Genomic DNA, 21442 nt, shown 5'->3' on the forward strand with positions numbered 1-21442 from the left:
GATGGTGTTGCGATGGTGGTGTGAGTAAACAGTAATCTACTATGGCTGAACAAACTAAGAAAAGATCGATCGACTACAGATACAACTTCAAAAATAAGTGATAATCCAAAGAAAAAGAAACAAACTCGACGCTCACATGAAGGCAAACAGTCTAAAAGGTAAAGCGACCGTCAGCGAGGAAAATCAAGAGGTACAACCGTAGCCAACCGTGGACGTCACACATGCAACACTGTTTAGATATCTGTCTTAGATATCAAACTTTATATTAAGGTCATAGTGTTATTACTCTACTTGGCAGAATTTCCTTATATACATAGTAGTTTGGCATTCTGGGTAATTTGTTTTTTTTCTCTCTCTTAGGAGTAAGATTTAGGAGTTAGAATAAGATTGATACCACTCTCATATGTGTACATAAATATGAAGCTGGAGCTAACAGCAAGTTAGCTTAGCATACATAAAAATACAGATTTTTAATTGTTACCTTTTGATAGATCCAAACTATCTGTTTCCGGGTTTTGTGCTAAGCTAAGCTAAGCTAATCGCAGTGACTTCATTTTGACCGTAGATGGTATCGACCTAACTTTTCACAAAAAGCAATTAAGCGAAAATATCAAAATGTAACTATTCCGTAATTTGTTTTACTTTCCTCAAACTTAAGTCTTGACCACTAGACTAACTTTTAGTGTTACAAATCAGTGGAAATCAAATTGGCTAGAATCATTTATAATGTAGTTTAAGAGTGTAGGCTCATTTCACACTGACTAATGACATACTGTTGTTGAAGTCCATTAAATATTTTATGAAGTTATATTGACACATTTTTGGATGATAGGTGTCTGTAACACAATACTTACAGTGAGGAGTGAGGGGACAGTGCTTTGAATTTCAATATGACTTCCATCTGTCCCAGCTGACAACATTGTAGACAGGCCTATTGATGCATTCAGTCCTGTGGTTGGGTCGAGTGTGGGTGGATGCTGGTGATTTTCACCCCATCTCCTCCGAGTACCCTGCTTTGAAAGATGTTCAAAAGTGGGGTGAAGAGAGAGCATGAAAGTTTGTCTGATGATGGAGCACGTATCTCCTCCTGAGAACAGTAACAAATTTCAGGTAGCAAAATGTTTCATGGTGCCAAAAGGCAAATACCTGCCTTGACAGGACTGATTGATGTGTGTTGAGAAATGCGACATTAGTTGGTTAAGATTTAGCCCTAAGAGAGCAGTGTGATGTTATTTCATTCTAAAAGTGAACAAACAAAACAGTAATCGTACTGAAAAAGAATGCATCGTTTTCTTTTTCAGATGTTCACTAGTTCTTGTCAAAACTAAAATATTCAAATATACAAACCAATGTAAAAGCTGAAGAGATTAAAGATTCCACTGAGCTTTGTTGTCATTGATTTTGAGACTAAAATCACAGTTGGAACTCATTATACCAAATGTTAGTTGCAAGGAGATCTAAAGAAACAAGCAAAGCGCTATCAGTTAAGTTAAATATAGTGAGACAATAAGTAATTTACAGTTGTAAATAAGTATATAAATGAATTACAGAAATGTCACTAAACTGATGCGAAACAGAGGAGGGCCCAAACTAATAAACAGTAATGGCATATAGATTAAAACAAAAACATTTAAAATGTTGTTAAAGGTATAATCACAAAGATTTTCATTTAAATAAATGTCTGTTAAGTCACTATCTATGGCCGAATGAGGTAACACAATGGTGATTGAGCCTATGGCCCACTGATGAAAGCCTTTGCACTTGCAGTATTACAGACTGGGTGTCTGGTGCGACCTTCACTGAAAAAATCACAAGCGGCGCCCAGTTAGTGACGCGTTTTCCATCACCCAGCAGTGGTTGGTTTGCCAGAGAGGGTAGGCGGAGCTAAGTGGCTGCTTTTCTGGTCTCTGCAAGTGTTGCGAGTAAACAGTAATCTACTATGGCTGAACAAACAAAGAAAAGATCGATGACTTCAGATACAACTTCAACAATAAGTGACAATCCAAAGAAAAAGAAACAAACCCGACGCTCAGATGAAGCAAACAGTCTGAAAAGGAAAGCGACCGTCAGCAAGGAAAATCAAGAGTTACAACCGGAGCCAACCGAGGACGTCACTCATGCAACACTGTCTGGATATCTGGGAAGTGTGCTCCCACAATTACTTTTTATCGCCATAGGTGCCGCCAAAGAGAACAAAACTGAGATTGTCGAGATTATAACTTTAAAGCTGCACTAACCAACAGTTATTTTGCTATAGCAAATAATGATCAAAAGTGTGGCTTACATTGACAAAATAATGACAAATTTAGCTGCTTATATTTGCAGTATGCAGCTGTTTTTGAATAAAACGTACAATGTTACATGCCTATGGCATATAAATATCTGGTTGTGTTGTGGAATATTTAGCAGCATAACAGACAAATATTTTTGAGGGGTTGGTTGAGACCAAAACGGAGCTTAAAGTAGATTCAATTGGAAGTGGATTTAAATATTAGATTTATGAACACCTCACCAAATGAATGCTAATGTTGCTTCATAACAGGATTTGTAAGTGGGCACGCTTCCAGGTGATCTTATATGTTTTTACCTTGTTCTGCAGACTCAGGTGGGAAAATATTATTGAATCAAATAAATGTAGAGAGAATCAAAACTTATGTTAGAGAGGAAGTTGGTTATAGAAGTTCGCTTTCGTGAAGTTTATTCAAAGACCAACTTTCAGCCCAAAGTACCAGAGGAATGGAGAAAAAAAAGTTTCCAGCTTCAGCAGGTTATAAGTGATGAGATTTGATGTCAACTGTAGTCCCAGGGGATACTGAGTGGTTCAAGAGGATGTGGTCATGTCTCGGTTCAAAGACTTCTGAAAACAGTATGTCATCATCATGGCATCACGACTCCTGACATCTTCCAGGCTTCCTCTTGTTGAGGACAAAACCTCACCCTTCATTATCATTCAATGCACACACTCGTACACATGGATATACTTTATACTTTGGGGGGAAAAAAACCCCGCTCTGTTTCGCTTTCACCAATACAGACGCACACACACACACCACACAGTAAAACAGGAAATGGAGACAATGATGAAACCCCAGTGTAATGTTCTGTTCTCAAACATCTAAAAGGACTGACAAACGTCAATCTCCATCGCTTCAGTCCAGATTTATGTGCGAGTGTGTGTGCGTGAGAGAAAGGTTAAAAGAGAGACACAAAGGGGTCCCCCTGATATCTAAAATTGGATCACAATATCAAAAGATTCCCAATCAAATGGACTCTTCCAGTTTTGTGTCTCAGACCGGCAACAAAACATTCTGAGAATATGTGTAAGCAAACTTAAACGACATGTCAACAATCATTTGTTTACATTATACATTGAACCCATTGGGAGTCAAAAACAATGATCTAGTCGTCGATACACATGGATTGGTTGCGATTGATAGCATCGCTAGCTGTAGCTGAAGACTGGAGTCCAATTTGGTGACCTCAGAACCGCATCAAAGCTTTCTGCTGATGGGGTAGTTTTACTTGCTCCGCTGGACCGTGTCCTGAAGCGCACAGTGAGGGGGGTTTGCAGCTGAGTGTGAAGCTGCTGGGATGAGGGTCAGCACCTCCACGCAGGAGACTAAAAACCTCTACTGGAAAACAGTGGGTTCCATCTTTTAGGTAGGGAGCAAGTCACTGACCTAAGTTAAGGAATAATGAAGGGTTTGTACAAGACTAATGGTGAGGAAGGAGCCGAGACTGAACTTTATCTAAGACGATAACGAGCCTCTTCTTTGGTCTTGATTACTCTTGCGTAGTTTACTGTCTGTGCAGGATGTCTGGGCTCAACACCTGGCAAGTCGAAGTGAAGCCTCTATTATTGAAAGGAGCCATTTCAGCTGCATTAAAAATCCAGTCAATACGTCTTCTGAACGCTCCCCTATAGTTTTGTGGGCTTATTCAAATGTGACAAGACCCAGATCCAGACCCTGTTCGCGCTGGAGTGTTTTTATAATCCCACATGGTCTGGGAACAACTCAGAATCCCCAGGGAACATCTGAAGCGACGGGTGTGAAAAGGACGTCTGGACAACTTTTCTGTTGCTCACTGCCTCCTCTTGTATCATAACTTCTTTCCAGGTTTTTGAATCTACAAAAAGGATAAATTACATTGCAAGCTAAGGATACTTTACAACATGTGTTTGCTACAGTTTAAAGAGTAAATCATGTCAAAGAATAGACAAGAAGCCCAATTAGAACACTGTCATGTCTTCATGTAAAAAATACTGTCATGCCTTTAATGTATTAGAGGCCAGCTTTTTTTATACAACGCTACACATAGATGTAACAACATTATTGCAAACCATGCATGAAATTGAGTTTGGCCTGTAAGGACATTAAATGAACCAAAGTGGAATATAAATAGTGCTATTATGAGTACAAAGGGGTATTAGAATTGTTATGTTTCTGTTTTTAAGACTTTATTACATTCGTTTAGTAACACACAATATAGTTGGTTATTATTTATTATTGCTGCTCGAATTCCTGGATGTATATATTCATTTCTTTCTTCTAGTGTTAGGATTTTTTTTCACTGTCTGTTTATTTTCTCCTGTGCTGTATTCGCTTTGATTACCTGCTTCTGTAATGTCACAATTTCCTATCAATGAAGTAGGGATAGACCGATTATCAGCGCCGATATTCGGCATTTTGACGCATATCGGCATCTGCCTTTTTTTTTTATCCGACGTCCGATTAGAGATCAATTTAAAACTGGGTTATTTTGGCTCTGATGCAGCCGCGCCTCTCTGTCTGCACTCACTACTCTGTCTCCAGCATTGTCCCACCCACAGCACTGATTGGTTACACGCAGAGCCATGGCACGGGTAACAGCCAATCAGCAGTGAAAGCTGTGCATGCAGAGTGCTCACACACACGGCGGAGAGGAGAAAAACTTCATTTCTTTGCCAATTTTATTTAACTTTGTTTTATTTACTTTATAAAACTTCAGGAAGTTGTTTATTTATTTATTGAAATTTTCAGTTAACTTTATAAGAGATGCTGCTGACCCTGGGAACTCCCTGCGCGTTTTGTTTGTTTGTTTAATAAACTTATGCTTAAAGGCATTTAAACAAAGTGTTGGAGTTTGTATTATTCAAAATTTTGACGCCAATATTTTCACTTTTACTGCAAATGAATATCGGCTCCAAATATCGGTTATCGGCCTCCTTGACTACTAATAATTGGTGTTGGTATCGGCCCTGAAAAAAACATATCGGTCTATCTCTACAATAAAGTACATGTATACCGACCAATCGACCGTTTCAAGATTTTTAAAGAAAGAAAAAGTCCTAATTTTGTCCATGCTTGTATTATTTTTTTAACACAGTCAAATGATGAGTTATTTCTTTCACCAAATATGTTGTTGTTCGGGCTGCCCCCTGAAAGTCGATGGGTCGAATCTCTGTCTGTGACTCCTCAGTCGACTTGTAATTCTTCAAGTCGAGCCTCCATTTTTTCTCCGTAACTGTTGGTTAACTGAAGAGAGAGCACAGATCTTGACCCCTTGAAAGCTTTATCCTTGTTTTTGAGGGAAGTACACCAGTAAATTATACAAAATAGACGGAAACAATAAAAGAAGTGGTTCAACATTACTGCAGTTAAATCTTGTAAACTTTGAATGCAGAATGTTTTGTAAAACTGACACTACGTACATGGAAAATCCCACCCAGCTTTCCTGAATTATTCTTCAAACCTTTGTTAGGAAAGCAACACGATTAGTTGAGGATGAGCTCATTGAGTCCTGCGCTCCGCTCAATTAACCACACAGACAGGTGGAAAACATCCTTTTAAATGGTTCAAATGAGCTCTGGCAGTGGAAGGTTGATATCCAAACAATAGCTGTTACACGTGCGTGTGGATATAATATCATCTGACGTACAGTATATGTCTCACTCTTTCCAAAAACACTTCAGCAATGACCGAAAAAACCCTCAAATGTGTATGCATAAACCCCCAAAATATACACGAGCTCCTTCCTGCATCTTTTACAGAGAAACCGTGTCAATCATTCTCGTAGCTTTCGTATTGTCTGCCCCTCATTTTACCCTCGTCATTTTTCTCTCATCTCATCTTCTGAATGTCTTTCACCTTACCTGCACTCCATCCACCTCCCTCGTCCCTTTTGTCACTCTATTCTGTCCCTCTCTCCTGTATCTTATTGATTTGATCCTGTAGTCTCCCTCCTCATATTGCTGCCTGATTGGGCTGCAGCACAGGCTCATGATGCAGTGAAATGTCAGATACCTTTGGGAAGACAAGATTAGAGAGTCTGTCTTCATGTCCTCCCTCTTCTAATCATTTGCCTCTCTCCCTGTTTCTCCCCTCCTTCCTCCTCTCCATCTGTCTCTCTGCTGTTTTCCCTCCCTCTCCTCCTCTTGTTACTACGCTTTCCCTCTGCTCTCTGTCTCCATAATCCTCTCAAGTGCTGGTTCTCCTAAACCATATTAACACAGGGATCATCTTTGTCTCGTTGAATTAAAATGGAACCGAGAAGACCTGAGTAGCCGTCAAGTTAAAACCTTGTATCAGCACAGGACTTAAGATCAACAGCTTTATTTCTTTACTCACACGACCCTTATCGCTGTTTTTAAGTGGCTGAGGGGTCGTGACCTTGTCAAGATTTGGTTTATATCAAAACATGACCAACCGTCAGCAAAGCTATGAGACACGGGGGGTAAAAGTTGGACAGAGCTTGATCCTCTGTATTCTCTTGTTCTCTAATTAAACAATGAGGGATGTGGGAGCTTTTCAGTGTGGGGTATACGGAGGATAAAGGAGATCTACTGTCTGGCCTGAGGGATATTAGCTCTGCCTTTATTGAGAATGAACTCACTGTTGTATTAGCAGGCGGATACATGTATATTTTTGCACATTATTTAAATGTCATGATAAAATACTTCAGCAATAACATACGAGAGGGAGTGCTGTGTGCACAACCTCGAGTATGCAAGATTAATTTTTACGACTGATTTACTGTTTTTTTATCAATACATTATTAGCGAAAGGCTTACTATGCGACTTTTATGTCACCAGCATGAAACCAAAACAGACAGCAAACAGCAGCCACTGCTACTTTTTCGGCCTGGCCTATTCTGCTGTACCGTTTTGGACACATTTCTAAGTGTTATGCTCCACTATGTAGCACCAATTGAACATAAATTTAACAGAGCAAACGATCGTTATTGGTTGGTAGGCCTGTAGAGGCTCATCCCGGCAGAATGCATGTTACAGCTCGAGCTGCGGTAGCCCGCAGCCAGCGTTGAACTGCTACGGGCTAACGTTAGCACACTTTAGTTTACTATGCATGTTGCTACAGCCCCCCCGCTAGCATGGTTAATTACACAGAATGACCGCGATATGGTAACGCTACAGAACACTAAGCAAGCAAGCGTAACATAAACAGTGAGTTAGCTATCATCCATAAATACTCTTGTACACGTGCATGAACTCGCATGAAACGGGAACGCGGAGCCGTCCCGTCCACGTAAACAAAGAGCTGAGCACAACAAACACAGAAGGAGTTTGACTTCACTCTCTTTTTAGGAAGTTATTTACATAGGACGTACTTGATTTCGGATATATTAATGTGTAAAATGTCTTTAAGCCTCAAAGTTAAAGTATTCTGCTGCGTACCCCCACAGATGGATGTTGTTGCCTCCTTTGAATTCGATTCTTGTTGTTTGTTGATAATAACTTTATTTTTTCTTGCTGCTACTGTTAGTTTTGTTTCATACACTGCCTGGCCACTGTATTAGGTGCTAAATGCTCTAATGCAATCCAGAGCTATAACAGCTGTTTTACTGGACATTTTCTTTCTCCTTTGTCTTTATAAATGTGGTGGACAAAATATTCAGCACCTTCAAATGAAACCTCAACAATGAACATAATGTAGATTTATCACCTTTTTTACTATATCACCCTAAATACTAAAAATTCAGAAGCTTCTTATGAGATGCATTTTAGTTTCATGCCCAAGGATTTTATTTGGAGTATATATGCTGATGGTTGTTTTTTTTCTATGTGCCTGAACGATGTTGGGCTGCGGCACAAATGTTTTTCTGGAAAGCCTTTGACAATCAAATATTTGATTGAGATGGACCCTTCAGCAAATAAGTATTATTGATTGCTTTTGTCATCATTGGCATCCAAAAAACTTAATTTCTTATTCATAATAAGAAAATAAATGGACTGGCTGAGGCAGCTGCCCTATCAACGTTAATAAAATGATTGTGATGAGTGTGTATGTGTGTCAGCCCGTCTCTGTCATAAACCAAATTGCCTCTTTCTGAACAACTTAAACAAAATACATAAAATAAAACGGCTCCCTGCTGAAAAATAGCTTTAAAAGACTCGTGATGCAAAAGACAGAAATTATTTTCTTCAAATCGGAATACAAAACCACTGAACTAAAGAATTAAAATAAAATAAAAAAAATAATAAATGTGTCAGATCATCATAGTTGTGCGCCGAACAGAGGAAAGAACGCCGCTTTAAACGCCGTGAACAAGAAAGCAGGTAAAGTTCACCCAGGTCACAGGTTTGTTTATAAATGAGGGAACAGGCAGAACAAAGACGGTTTGATTCACATCAGCTTTGGTTTGTTCAAAAGGACAACGTCGCATAAAAAGAAATGAAGAGAAAATAGAACTGACATTCACAGGGGAGCAAGCTTCTCCAGGTAAATAACATTACGTTCCCTTTTCTAAATTTCTCCCTTTAGGATGATTGAACGGTGCGTGTCATCGGCAAACAGGAGAAACACACAGAGCACAATATGTACTGCCGGAACAATTCCAGTTTAAGATGTTCCAATTGTCTGCCTTTCGACCATCGATGCTTATTCTGATTCAACACTTGAGCGTTGGCTGACACTGAGTACCCCTCTGCGATTTAAAAAGCATCACACTTTTTATGTTTGTTATTGTCACCGCATAATTTACCTCAAACCAGTTATTTTTTTGAAAGGCTCATTGGTCATAGTATCTGATTGGGGCATACCCCATTATAGGCTGTATCAAACCCTGATACCCATGCTGGTACGGACACCAGTATTGATATCGTTCGATATACAGGTCTAAACATGATTATAGTATAACTGTCAAAACTCATTTTTTAAAAGTTATTATAAAATAGACCCAAGCAATTTGATTGGACAGGATGCATTCCATGAGTGCTGATATAGAGTATAACAGCACTCAGAATTTTAAGTTCTGTATCACTCCGCTGCTGGTATTCTAATTACGGTTTATTTCCATTAATTACACACGGTACAGTAAACTGTTTTTGTCAGGATTGTAACAAACTAAAATAACATTTGAATTAAATTAGGACCTGTCAATCAGAAGAGGCTGAGGAGAAGGAAAGAAGCCCGGATACTTCAGCGCAAACCTCCAGGTGTGCTACTTTCAACCGACTTAGACAAACTAGAAAAGAGCAAAAATGAAGCCAACACTGTGAGGCACAAAACATGGGCTTTGAATTGCTTCCAGACCTGGTTAAGCCTAAAAAATATCAGCATTGACTTTCCGTCTGTTAAAAAGACTGAGCTGAATTCAATCTTGAGGCAGTTTTATGGATCCATCTGGACAACAAAAGGTGTGCTCTACAGCATCAGCAGCTTCCTCGGGCTTCGGGCAGGTTTAAATCGTTACATCAACGAGCCCCCAGCTAGCCGCTCATGGAATTTAATACAGGACCCTGAATTAATTTTAGCTAACAACGTGTTCAGAGGTGTAATTAAAGAGATAAGGGCAGGGAGAGACAAAACAACAAGCCCCCGATTTCCCCTGAAGACCAGCACGTCTTAAAATATTCTGCTACACTTAATCCAGATCATCCAAAAGGTTTACTGTACAAGGTCTGGTATTATATTCAGTTGCACTTTGGAGACGAGAACTGAGTAAAATAGTTCGCGATGACCTTCAACAAAGAAACCGAATATTCATACAGACCCATTGGAGAGAAACAGAGAATATCAGAGGGGCGCTATGTTTGTAGAGTGAGGAAATCCCCTTTGCGCGGTAGAATCTCTGGAAAAATACCTCGACAAAATCCCGCCTGGAGCAAAGCCTTCTATCTGCAGCCCAAGAGAATAGCAGCTACTGAAGACAGCTGGTTAACTCCAAGGGGAGCACTGGTATACCAGAAGCTGTCGCAGATGTTATCGAGACTGTGCAAAGACGCAGGGACAAGCGCGTCTTACACCAATCATAGCTTAAGAGCCAAAAAGACAAATTTTAATAGACTCTCATTTCACTGGTTGCACCATAAATGGAAACATACAGATGAATGTGAATACTGCAAAGTAGCTAGTCTGCAAAATGTTGTTAGGCAACCTTTCAGTTCAAGTTAAGTTACGGAACTGGTTCTGTTGGCGAAGCAAAATGAAAGATTAAATAACTGTGCTTTTTACTGTTTACTACTATATGCTGCTTGTATAACTGTTGTATAAAAGCAATATCGCACTTGTGGTCGTGCTGTTGTACTGAAGATCAGCACAGCTGTGATTATCTACGACTGAATCACAGCTGTGATGATAATCAGGACAACGTCACTCACTCTAATGTGATATTGCTTAAATATAACATTCCACACATACTCAGTCTTACACACTCATTCACACTCATCCCCATGCTGATAATAATAATAGTATAACTACATAAAAAAATTGTAAGTTGTTTTCAGAAGGTTCATCTTATAACGATTGACAATTGCCTGTAATCAAGATATTACTGCACAGTAAATAATACTGCACATTGTTGCACATGTAGTTTGATGATATTTAAGTTTTATATGTAAAATAGAAAAAAAAGACTACATTTCCCACAAAAATTGCTTCTTTCAGTTTAAAACATTCTTCATTCATACACACTTGTTGACTTCAGCTTCTTTCTACAACCGTGATCTGTCATTGTGAGAAACTATGTGAAGCTTTCGGTTCATTTGTACTCCCAAGAACAGCAGCCTCTCACAATATGGTGATGCATATCAGTCTCCTGATGTGCTACTGTGGTCACAAAATGGCCCAAAATTGATCAGTCCAAAAAGCCCCTATTGGCAATCAGCCTTTGTGATGAATGGACGAATGGCCACTCATGTTTTGATGCTTTATTCACACAGAGATGTTATTACCCTGCAAAAAAAAAAGAATACATATCAGAGTATCTTGAAAGTCTTGATTTGTTTCTGTACTTGATGCTTTATTGATTTTCAGCTTCTAATCAGTGGCGGCATATAAACTTGTTGGGATGCGCAACTTTTTGAGTTAGACACCTTAACTTGTGTGCATATATGTATGTACTTCACCTTACCTGGATTCACTAAAATGTAACAGTTATTCAGCATTTTACAGAATATGCTAACTCATTGTTTTCTTTGTGAAAAAACAAACCCACTTTCATACCTTTAGAGTAAATATGAAGCTAGAGCCAGCAGCCGGCTAGCTTACCTAAGCATCATCTTCGCAACAGTTGTCTTCAGTTCCACAGGGGATTATGTGCTGCACTATTTCTTTGGACGAAACAGGGATTTGTCCTGAAAGTTTTTACACTTCTGTTTTCGCGTGGATGAATCAGCCTAGATTTAAATTATCGTGAGCTACACATGTATCGTTAAACAGACACCAGAATGGTATCCATCTGATTGAATATGACATTATTATTATTATGACAGAAAATAAGCATATAGTTCAAACAATGCTGAAGGGACGACACCAATGGCGTTATGTCATCACGAACTATATAGTGTGGATTTTCCACCCATTTTCAAAAGCACATTACTGTGAGTTTCTTCCCGAACTACAAATCATTTCTTTAAGAGACTAAAACCTCCCTTGTGAATGCCAAAGCTTCAAAAATAAAGTGTTTACAAAAACACCTGAAAGGTGGCTTCCAAAAATCAAGCAGAAGGTACATTATTCTGTCAAAAATATCAAGCCAGATGTCGTCTTAAAATTTGTTTGATATCGCACACTTTATAACTGAGAATTTTAAACACATTTTGTAACACTCCTCCAAGACACTCTCACCTTTGTGGGAGAATTTAAATTGTAGAGAAAAAAAAAACAATCCACCTTTAACATAAAAAAGCTGAATATAACTCTTCCAATGTCGAGTGTATAAACAAGCCTGTTAAAGCTGCCAAAAGCCCTGGAGCTGGTCTTACCATTTACAGTCATTACACTAATGGCTTACAATCAATGTGCAATGATTTATAAATGTCAAAATGACCTACAGGGAAACTTAAATACCACTTATGTTAAACATGTGCCACCCCCTCCTGGATTTAAACCCCACTGTGGTGTACTTTAGCAATAGAATGAAACGACACCTCTCTGCAGCTAAATGTGACCTCTGACCCGTCCTGGAGGGAACAAGAAACTTCCCCAAGGCCATGGAGAAAATTTTATGTTGTGTTTGCTGCACCACCCCCACACACGCGCTCTTAAAACCCTGAAGCTTTCAGAACTTGAAAGTAGCCACACCAGACATGAAATAAAGCTTTAATGGATTAATTATACGTAAACAGCTGGAGTGACAGACAACCACTGTGCTTTATTTTGTTCTTGTTCCTCATGCAAAGCAAATTGCTTAAGTTTTCTAATATAATCAGCTTACAAATTCTAACAAACAACTGCAGACACTATACAAATTATATTTCTGTTTCCTTGCATTGCATTTACTTTAAACAAAAATGGCAGCATGTGCATTTTTAGTAAGCTCTCAGTAGTGGGTCATATGTTTCTATTTATGTGTGTGGTTGCATCTATGTATGTGTGGTTGCCATTGGTTTTTTGTGCTTGGTGTTTGGCGATAGTGTGTATTCAAAGCATGAGGCAGTACTGCAGGCGAAACACCAACAGCCTGAGGAGACGCATTAGGATTAACACACACACACACACACACACACACACACACACACACACACACACACACACACACACACAGTCTTATAAAGAAACATACACAGACATACAAAAGCAAAATGCAGGAACACAAAATAGCAAACAGCGAAAACAAAAAGCGACAAATAGTCCCCAGCTCCTTTGTTGTGTCTGGTGTGCTGCCAAAGTTTTTCTTGCTTTAGGCAAAAGGCAGCATAGAGAATAACTGAATTTAATCACCTCCAGTAAAACAAACACTTAATGTTTAGAATATATATTTGTTTATTATACTGTGTTTCACTTCAAGCATGATTGTCAAACACCAAGTGCAAAGTGTAAGCTTCTGCTTGGAATCCTCTAGCTTAGCATTTAGCTAGATTTATCAGATGGTTATCTAGTGTATGGCCACTTTAACCATCAAATATTAATATATTGCTTGTGTGTGGTACATGTGTGGATTAGGGCTAATAAATAGGCAAATACTAACTTATAAAAGATAAATCAATCAATCATTTTTTGTTTATATAATGCCAAATCACAACAATAGTTATATCATGACACTTTACATATTGAGAGTTCTGGACCCCTGGTTCTCAACTGGTGGGTCTGCACTAGAGATGGACCGATATGTTTTTTTCAGGGCCGATACAGACACCAATTATTAGTAGTCAAGGAGGCCGATACCGATATTTGAAGCCGATATTCATTTGCAGTAAAAGTGAAAATATTGGCGTCAAAATTTTGAATAATACAAACTCCAACACTTAACTTTGTTTAAATGCCTTTAAGCATATGTTTATTAAACAAACAAACAAAAAGCGCAGGGAGTTCCCAGGGTCAGCAGCATCTCTTATAAAGTTAACTGAAAATTTCAATAAATAAATAAATAACTTCCTGAAGTTTTATAAAGTAAATAAAACAAAGTTAAATAAAATTTGCAAAGAAATGAACTATCAGCCCTCAGATTAAAAAAAAAAAATAATAATAATAATAAAAATAATAATAAAAAAGGCTGCTAATTGAATGAATTGTAGAGAGAATATGTTCTTCTTGTGTGAACTGCACAGATTTGAATTAAATACATTTGATTTGTTAAAAAAATTGTGGGTCGTGATTCGTCATTAAGGAGGTGGTAGTGGGTCCTGAGGCTGGACCAGTTGAGAACCCCTGTTCTAGACTATACTCTTAGTAATATATCATAAAAACAACTTGTCTTTAGAAACAGTGCCACCATTGCAATACATTTACCCCCCAAAAAAGTAAACTTTTGTAACCAAGGTTACATCTTAGTTCGCATTCTTGGAAAAACAAATGTTCACAGTACAAATCAGGATTTTTTTTTTTTGTGCATTACCAAATGACAAAAGAATCCGCTAATATGGTCATTTTTATCCAAATATTAACATCAAATATAGCCTCAAATATCCAGTATGGTTATATGGCTGTGTGTGTGTGTTTTTAATTCAATTTGTAACTCACGAGTAATAACTAATATATGTTAAAATCGTATTCCTCTTCGAGAGAAGCAGCCAGTCAGAAAAATGTCACAGGTTACCCGAGGACAAAAGGCATCTTGCATTAATAAGTGTTTGTTTGTTTGTCTGTCAAATGTTTAATTCATCTCACATGGCAGCCAAGGACGAGAAGGAGATCTGGATTTTGAGTGTGTGTGTGTGTGTGTGTGTGTGTGTGTGTTTGGGAGGCTGGGGGTTAGACTGCGTTTGTGTGTGTGTGTCAGTGTTTTTGTTTGTGGTCTCTCAGTACCATCTGTTAAATAATGAGTCACCTGTGCGGTCTGTAACACCGGCGCATGTGCGTCTCTGCGGGACTATCGTAATGGCTGTCAGAGAGAATTAAGGTTCGCCTAATCATCAACACACAACATTCGTATCCAGACAAACACCTGTTGGTTGTGATTTTACAAATCCCAAAGAAAATAACTAGAAATAAATTCAAAGATGGTGTTCTTTATGTTTGCCCCGAAACAGTGCGTTTTCCTATCGTACATGTTTACTATAACAAATTGAAGAATAAATTAAAGTCATAAAAGTCCACAAACAAGTAAAAAAAAAACTATCCTTCCATATTGGAGGTAGCCCCGCAGACTCCAGTGATCCTCTACCTGCTGTTCAAGAGATATCACAGAAAATGGTACCTGTGAATTTCGTCCCACACGCACTAAAAGCGAGTATTGATGTGCTTCATTTGATGTGTGTCAGTTGATGTCCCTGAGACACACTGCAGGTTTCTGATTTGAAATGCAAACACCACAGAAGCAGCAGTGGATAAGGAAACTGCAGCTGTAGTTGTGGACGAATTTAAGTTTTTGGGACCAAACAGATGCTGTGTCGGCGCATATCTTTATTTTCAGCCAAGGGTATTTAGCGTCTGCTACCAATAATCTCAAGTCAACTGGGAGTATGGAGCATCTGGTGTGGATGTTTACGGTAGGCCGACGGATGCTTGTTCCAAGTTTCTGTTATATGATTACCTTAAAATATACCTTAAAGTTTGATTACTTGCAGTTTCGATCATGCAGGTTATTCTTTATGATTAATCGCCGCATTGATGGCTCCACTGTTCCTGTTTCCACACACATCCGTAACCTTGGTGTCATCCATTGAGCCCCAACATAACCACACATCAAAAACCTTCTTCCATCTTAAAAACATTGCTTGTGACTGGACTGCTGCAACATCAATCGTATAAGGCACATCCACCAAAATACTCAACAATATATATTGTAAACTCAATTGCCCGTCTGCTCACCGACTCTTGCACTTGAGACCACATCACCCCAGTCCTTCAAAACCTCCACTGGCTCCCCATTCATCAAAGAATCCAGTTCAAAATCCTTCACAACCTTGCCCCCTCCTACCTCGCTGACCTCCTTCACCAGCACACTCCCACCTGCAATCTCAGATCTGCCGACGCCAACACCCTCACCCCTCTCACCCAATCCGAGCACCGGACTTGGAGGAGGGGACAGAGCCTCCTCCATTACTGCCCCCACCCTCTGGAGCTCTCTCCCCCAACACCTCAGAAACTCTCCCTTACTCCCCTCTTTTAAAACTGCACTCAAACCCATCTTTTTATCTCTCATTGTGTCACTTTTTTTCTCTTTTATATATTAAACTGTAAGTTCTGTACTTTGATTCTTTCACTGTCTTTGTAATTCTTTTGTATCATGCTGTTAAAGCCTCTCTAACTAAAGACACAATAAACTAAAGGCTCAAAGTGAGGATCGCACATACTGAAGATGGACGCCACACAAAAGAGAAACTTTGAAACCCACAGGGGTTTTTTTTTATTCACAAAAGTGTTCAAATGATCATGATTGAACTGCAGTGAACCGTCGTTCCCAGCACATCCCCCTGAACTAAATTTAAACAGGAAAAAACTATCATAAAACAAAAGAGGAATAACTGGACTACCGGAGATCTCCAGTCCAAACTAAAACAACAAAACCCAGCAATCTAAAACATGCTGAGGAAAAGACCTGTGTGGGGAAAGACAAGAAAGTTAGGAGGAACAAAAGACAACCCTTCTCACCACAAGGTTGCTGCCTGCCTGCGTGTGCCTGCCTTCCCCCTACTCTGCTCTCCCTGCACCTCTATATCTCCTCCCCCTCCCGGAGCGCTCATTGCACTCAGGTGCGCAGCTGGCTGAAGGAGGAGAGAGACCAGAGACACAGGGAGAGAGAGAGCCACACGTAACACATGCCCTTTTAAAGCACTAAACAAACAAAATGTTTTATCAATCAAGTAATCCTTTGATCTATAAAAAATAAAATAAGAAAAGTGGAAAAACTTTTACCAAGAGCACAAAGTGACCTCTTTTAAATTGCTTCTTTTTTCCAACCTACAGGCCAAAACCCAAAGACTCTAAATTCATTTGCTGTTATAAATGAGACAGAAAAGAAGCTAATGCTCACATTTAGGAAGCTGGAACCAGCAAATGTTTGACATTGTGACTGAAAAATTAATGAATCAAATATAAGCATTGTAGGTGATTGACTTTCTTTTAATCCACTAATCGATGAAACATTGCACATCTAATGGGGTCAGTCACAGGTGGTTGTTGTGGGCTGTGGGTTATTAAACATTCTACAAACAGCTTTGATTGCTTTGTAGGGATGCACCATATTGGATATTCTGCTGATATATCGATATTTTTTCCTTTTTGCCGATTTTTGATACCGATATATTAGGCACATGTTTTTTTCAACCAAATTGCAGAGAACATCAAGTCTCCCCTGTAGTGGAACTGATATCATGCAGAAATAACATAATACGGTGCTTTTTAAAATGAACACATTCACTGGGCAATATAAGAAAACTAAATGAACTTACATTTATGTACAAAATGCCATATTTATTTTTATGTAACATTTCCTTTTATTCGTTACTCATCGAGCATTTAGGCGTAATTAAAGCGCCGTTTATCGGTGGAAAAGATCGGCAGAAAAAAGACATATCTGCCGATGACGATATGTCGTTTTCAAGCCATAATCTGTAGATACCGATTACCGATACCGATAACGTGCCGATAATATCCTTATTTGTTGCTCCAAAATCGAAACGACAAAACGCAGTTCAGGATCATTAATGCACCGCAAACCCTTACGGTGCATTTTGGCCTCACATAGCTGTGCATTAGCAACGTGCACGAGCAATCGGTTATCAGATTGAGAGCACTTAATACTCAAATTGTTGCAGTTGGATCTACAATCTAATCGTGCTGGAATTTAGTCTTTTTGGAAGTTGTGTTATATTACTTTCTCCACAATTCTGCTTCCGCTTACTTACTCCACACATCTCTTTAGAAACCCTATAAATGTAATTACCACAAGTTATTGAGAATTCCTCTCTCTCTCTCTCTCTCTCTCTCTCTCTCTCTCTCTCTCTCATTCTCTCTCTCTCTCTCTCTCTCTCTCTCATTCTCTCTCTCTCTCTCTCTCTCTCTCTCTCTCTCTCTCTCTCTCTCTCTCTCTCTCTCTCTCTCGAGTGTTTGTCCTTCTCGAACTAATGATGCATTCTCGTGAAACATCTCTTCTGCAAATCGTCGCTTTGCTGGAATAATGCTCTATTTCACTTTCAGGGACACGAATAATGGGGACATAATCATGCTGCAATGTATTCCAAATTAAGACTCTTTTACTTGAAGGAACACAATTATAGAAACTAATGTGTAACGATCAGCGTTGCATTTAGCTGTTTTTAATATTACAGAAAAATAGTGCACTTCTGGACTGCTTGGCGCCGAGCTTTAGAGCTTAAAAGAGGACGCAAAACAACCCACTTAGCTTTTATGGAAGGAAACAATAACATTACATAAACGGCATAGAAGTAGTCGAGGCTGCAGGAGTGTTTTGAAAAGTTAGGTTTCACTTTTTTGTGTGTGTATTTTTTGCCCCGAGTCGGTGCGCCTTTGCCTCCGAGTTGCTCAGGGGTTATTGACCACGGTGCACCTGCTTTCATGTATGGTTATCTATTATTTCTAACATGAAAAACATGAACTTTTCTATCTGTGAGGGAGCGATTGATTTTTTTTTTAACACCCCCTTTTCGTTCTTCAGGTTGTTTTATACTCAAAGACAGATTTGGAGTGGAGTTTCACTTTAAATCTTACACTTTCTTACATGAAATACTTTGAAGAAGGGGAAGAAATAGGTTCCTTTTTTTTTTTTTAAAGATAATTTTATTTTTTTTTATTTTTTGGCTTTTGCTTTATTTATAAGACAGCTGAAGATAGACAGGAAATGGGAGTAGAGAGTGGGGGAGGACATGCACCAAATGATCGGCAGACCGGGAGTCGAGCCTGCGATCAGTGCGATGACGACTGCAGCCTCTGTGTATGTGGCGCCTGCTCTACCAACTGAGCTAAACCAGCGCCTCAATAGGTTGCTTTTTACATCCTCAAAAATGAGGAACAGGTTGATAAAAATGTCTAATTAGTTTCTCTTATGACAAAAAAAGATTTCTAACATTGTATCTGTTGTTTTCTCAAAAGGTCACAGCAGAAGTCGGGAGAAACTTTGTAGGGATAGACCGATTATCGGCCGGGCCAATTATCGGCGCTGATATTCGGCATTTTGACGCATATCGGCATCAGCCTTTTTTTGACAGCCGATAAGAGTTCATTTCTTTGCAAATTTTATTTAACTTTGTTTTATTTACTTTATAAAACTTCAGGAAGTTATTTATGTATTTATTGAAATTTTCAGTTAACTTTATAAGAGATGCTGCTGACGCTGGGAACTCCCTGCGCTTTTTGTTTGTTTGTTTAATAAACATATGCTTAAAGGCATTTAAACAAAGTTAAGTGTTGGAGTTTGTATTATTCAAAATTTTGACGCTAATATTTTCACTTTTACTGCAAATGAATATCGGCTCCAAATATCGGCCTCCTTGACTACTAATAATCGGTATCGGTATCGGCCCTGAAAAAAACATATCAGTCTATCTCTAAAACTTTGCATCTACTTCCACTTCTTTAGCTCCCACTTAAGTGTGTTTCTGCTGCTGTCTCCAGATATAACGCACACAAACACATCCACACACAGCAGTGCCACGTGTTGTCAGATCCATTAACGCAGAAATTATACCTATTAATCAAAATAACTGTGTTTCTGTGTGTGTAGGCATGAAAGTGCGTTATTTGTATGCAGGAGTCAACATGTGCAATTTAACGTGTGTGTGTTTGTGTGTCTCGGGTTCGTGGCAGGGTCAGCCGCTCTCTCCGACACCAGACTTTTCAATACCCATTTAAATCCAACTTTAATTATCACACTGATAATTACACACACTCTCAAACACAGACACACACGTGGATGCGTGCCTGTGCACGTGTGCGCACACATACACGTCTGTCTTAAGGTGATTCAACACATAATGAGATGGAGAGAAAGGAAGAGAGAGAGAGAGAGAGATGCATTAATGCACCACAGGACGACTTGATGGATGTTTAATGAGCAGCTTTATGTGTACTAAGACACATTCACAGAACGGATGCGTCACAGCAGCAGACTAGCAGGCGTTTAAAACTACTGCAGCTATCACATCAGGTATATTTAGTGCACTTTCTCAGTTATATATGTATTAACACTATATATTCAACTCTCTTGACTGTAAGATTATAGGCCATTCACATGTATTACGTAGGGGTGGAAGGAAAAAAGTACAGCACAGTATCACAATATTTTGTGTAGCAGAATTGTATCCATACACAGATGCTTATTATCAATATTTGATTATATAGATTTTAAGCTATTACTAAAAACATATATTAGGCTTTTTAAAAAATCGTGCAGTAATTTACTTTCAAAAAGAGCCTGCGGCCTGGTGCAGCAGATAATCACAGCAGTGTTGATATTTAGTACAACATCACGACCTGGAGTGTGATATTGCTTTAATACAACAGTTGTACAAGTAGGAGAAAGTAAAAAATAACAGTCAACAGTGGAGTTAGATCGATATGGTTTTTTTCAGGGCCGATACCGATTATTAGTAGTCAAGGAGGCCGATAACCGATATTTGGAGCCGATATTCATTTGCAGCAAAAGTGAAAATATTGGCGTCAAAATTTTGAATCATACAAACTCCAACACTTAACTTTGTTTAAATGCCTTTAAGCATATGTTTATTAAACAAACAAACAAAAAGCGCATATGCGCCAAAATGCCGAATATCGGCGCCGATAATCGGCCCGGCCGATAATTGGTCTATCCCTAGTCAACAGCAGATTATTTCTTGCTCCACCATCCCGACTCGTTCCACAACTTAACTGAAACTGGATTTTTGTTGCCAAGCAACCCAAACATTCTCCTGCACTCTGTGTCTACAGGTTACCACAGATTAGCTGTTTTTTTTTATCATGTACATTCATTTGTTGTAATTTAATATCAACCAGTGAAATAAGAGTCTGCTGTGAGATTCAGAGGTACCAGCTTGATTAACGTAGACCTACACGGTCTGCTGTAATGTTAACTAACAGTATTCAGAACACCTGGCTGAGTCGGAGTGATACACAGAGTCCCAGTGATGTTGTACTCTAAGGGCCTGTGTCCACTAACACTACTTTTTGCGCTGGCAGCACCCACGGCCTCAATTACAGAGCGCTTCTCGCCAGAGCTTACTGTTGCAAGGTTACGGAAGTTGTCTAGCTGAACTTCCGCTTCCCTTGGTAGAGAAGTCTGTTTTAAATCGCTCTGTATGTTTAATATTTCCTGTAATTCAATTACATTTTACAAAGAAAACATAAAACGATGGAAAGGAATCGCGTCCTGACATTAACAGCAGCTCTAGACCTGGAAATGTTATCCTTCGAAAAAACGAAACGATTCGCTTCTCCTCCGCCATTGTTGTTGACAAAGTTGATATCTGAAGTCCCGCCCCTTCTTGATTTTGATTAGTCGAAGAAGGAGAAGTGACATTGACGAGGGCGGCGGTGTTCCGAAAGTTTGTTTGTTACAACGGTCGGGGTGACGGGTCTTGAGATGGTTAATCAAGTTTGTAGTGTT

This window comes from Semicossyphus pulcher, unplaced genomic scaffold (assembly GCF_022749685.1).
Source record: "Semicossyphus pulcher isolate SPU_LCO1_2020_fin unplaced genomic scaffold, fSemPul1.0.p SCAF_16, whole genome shotgun sequence".
Classification (NCBI taxonomy): Eukaryota; Metazoa; Chordata; class Actinopteri; order Labriformes; family Labridae; genus Semicossyphus; species Semicossyphus pulcher.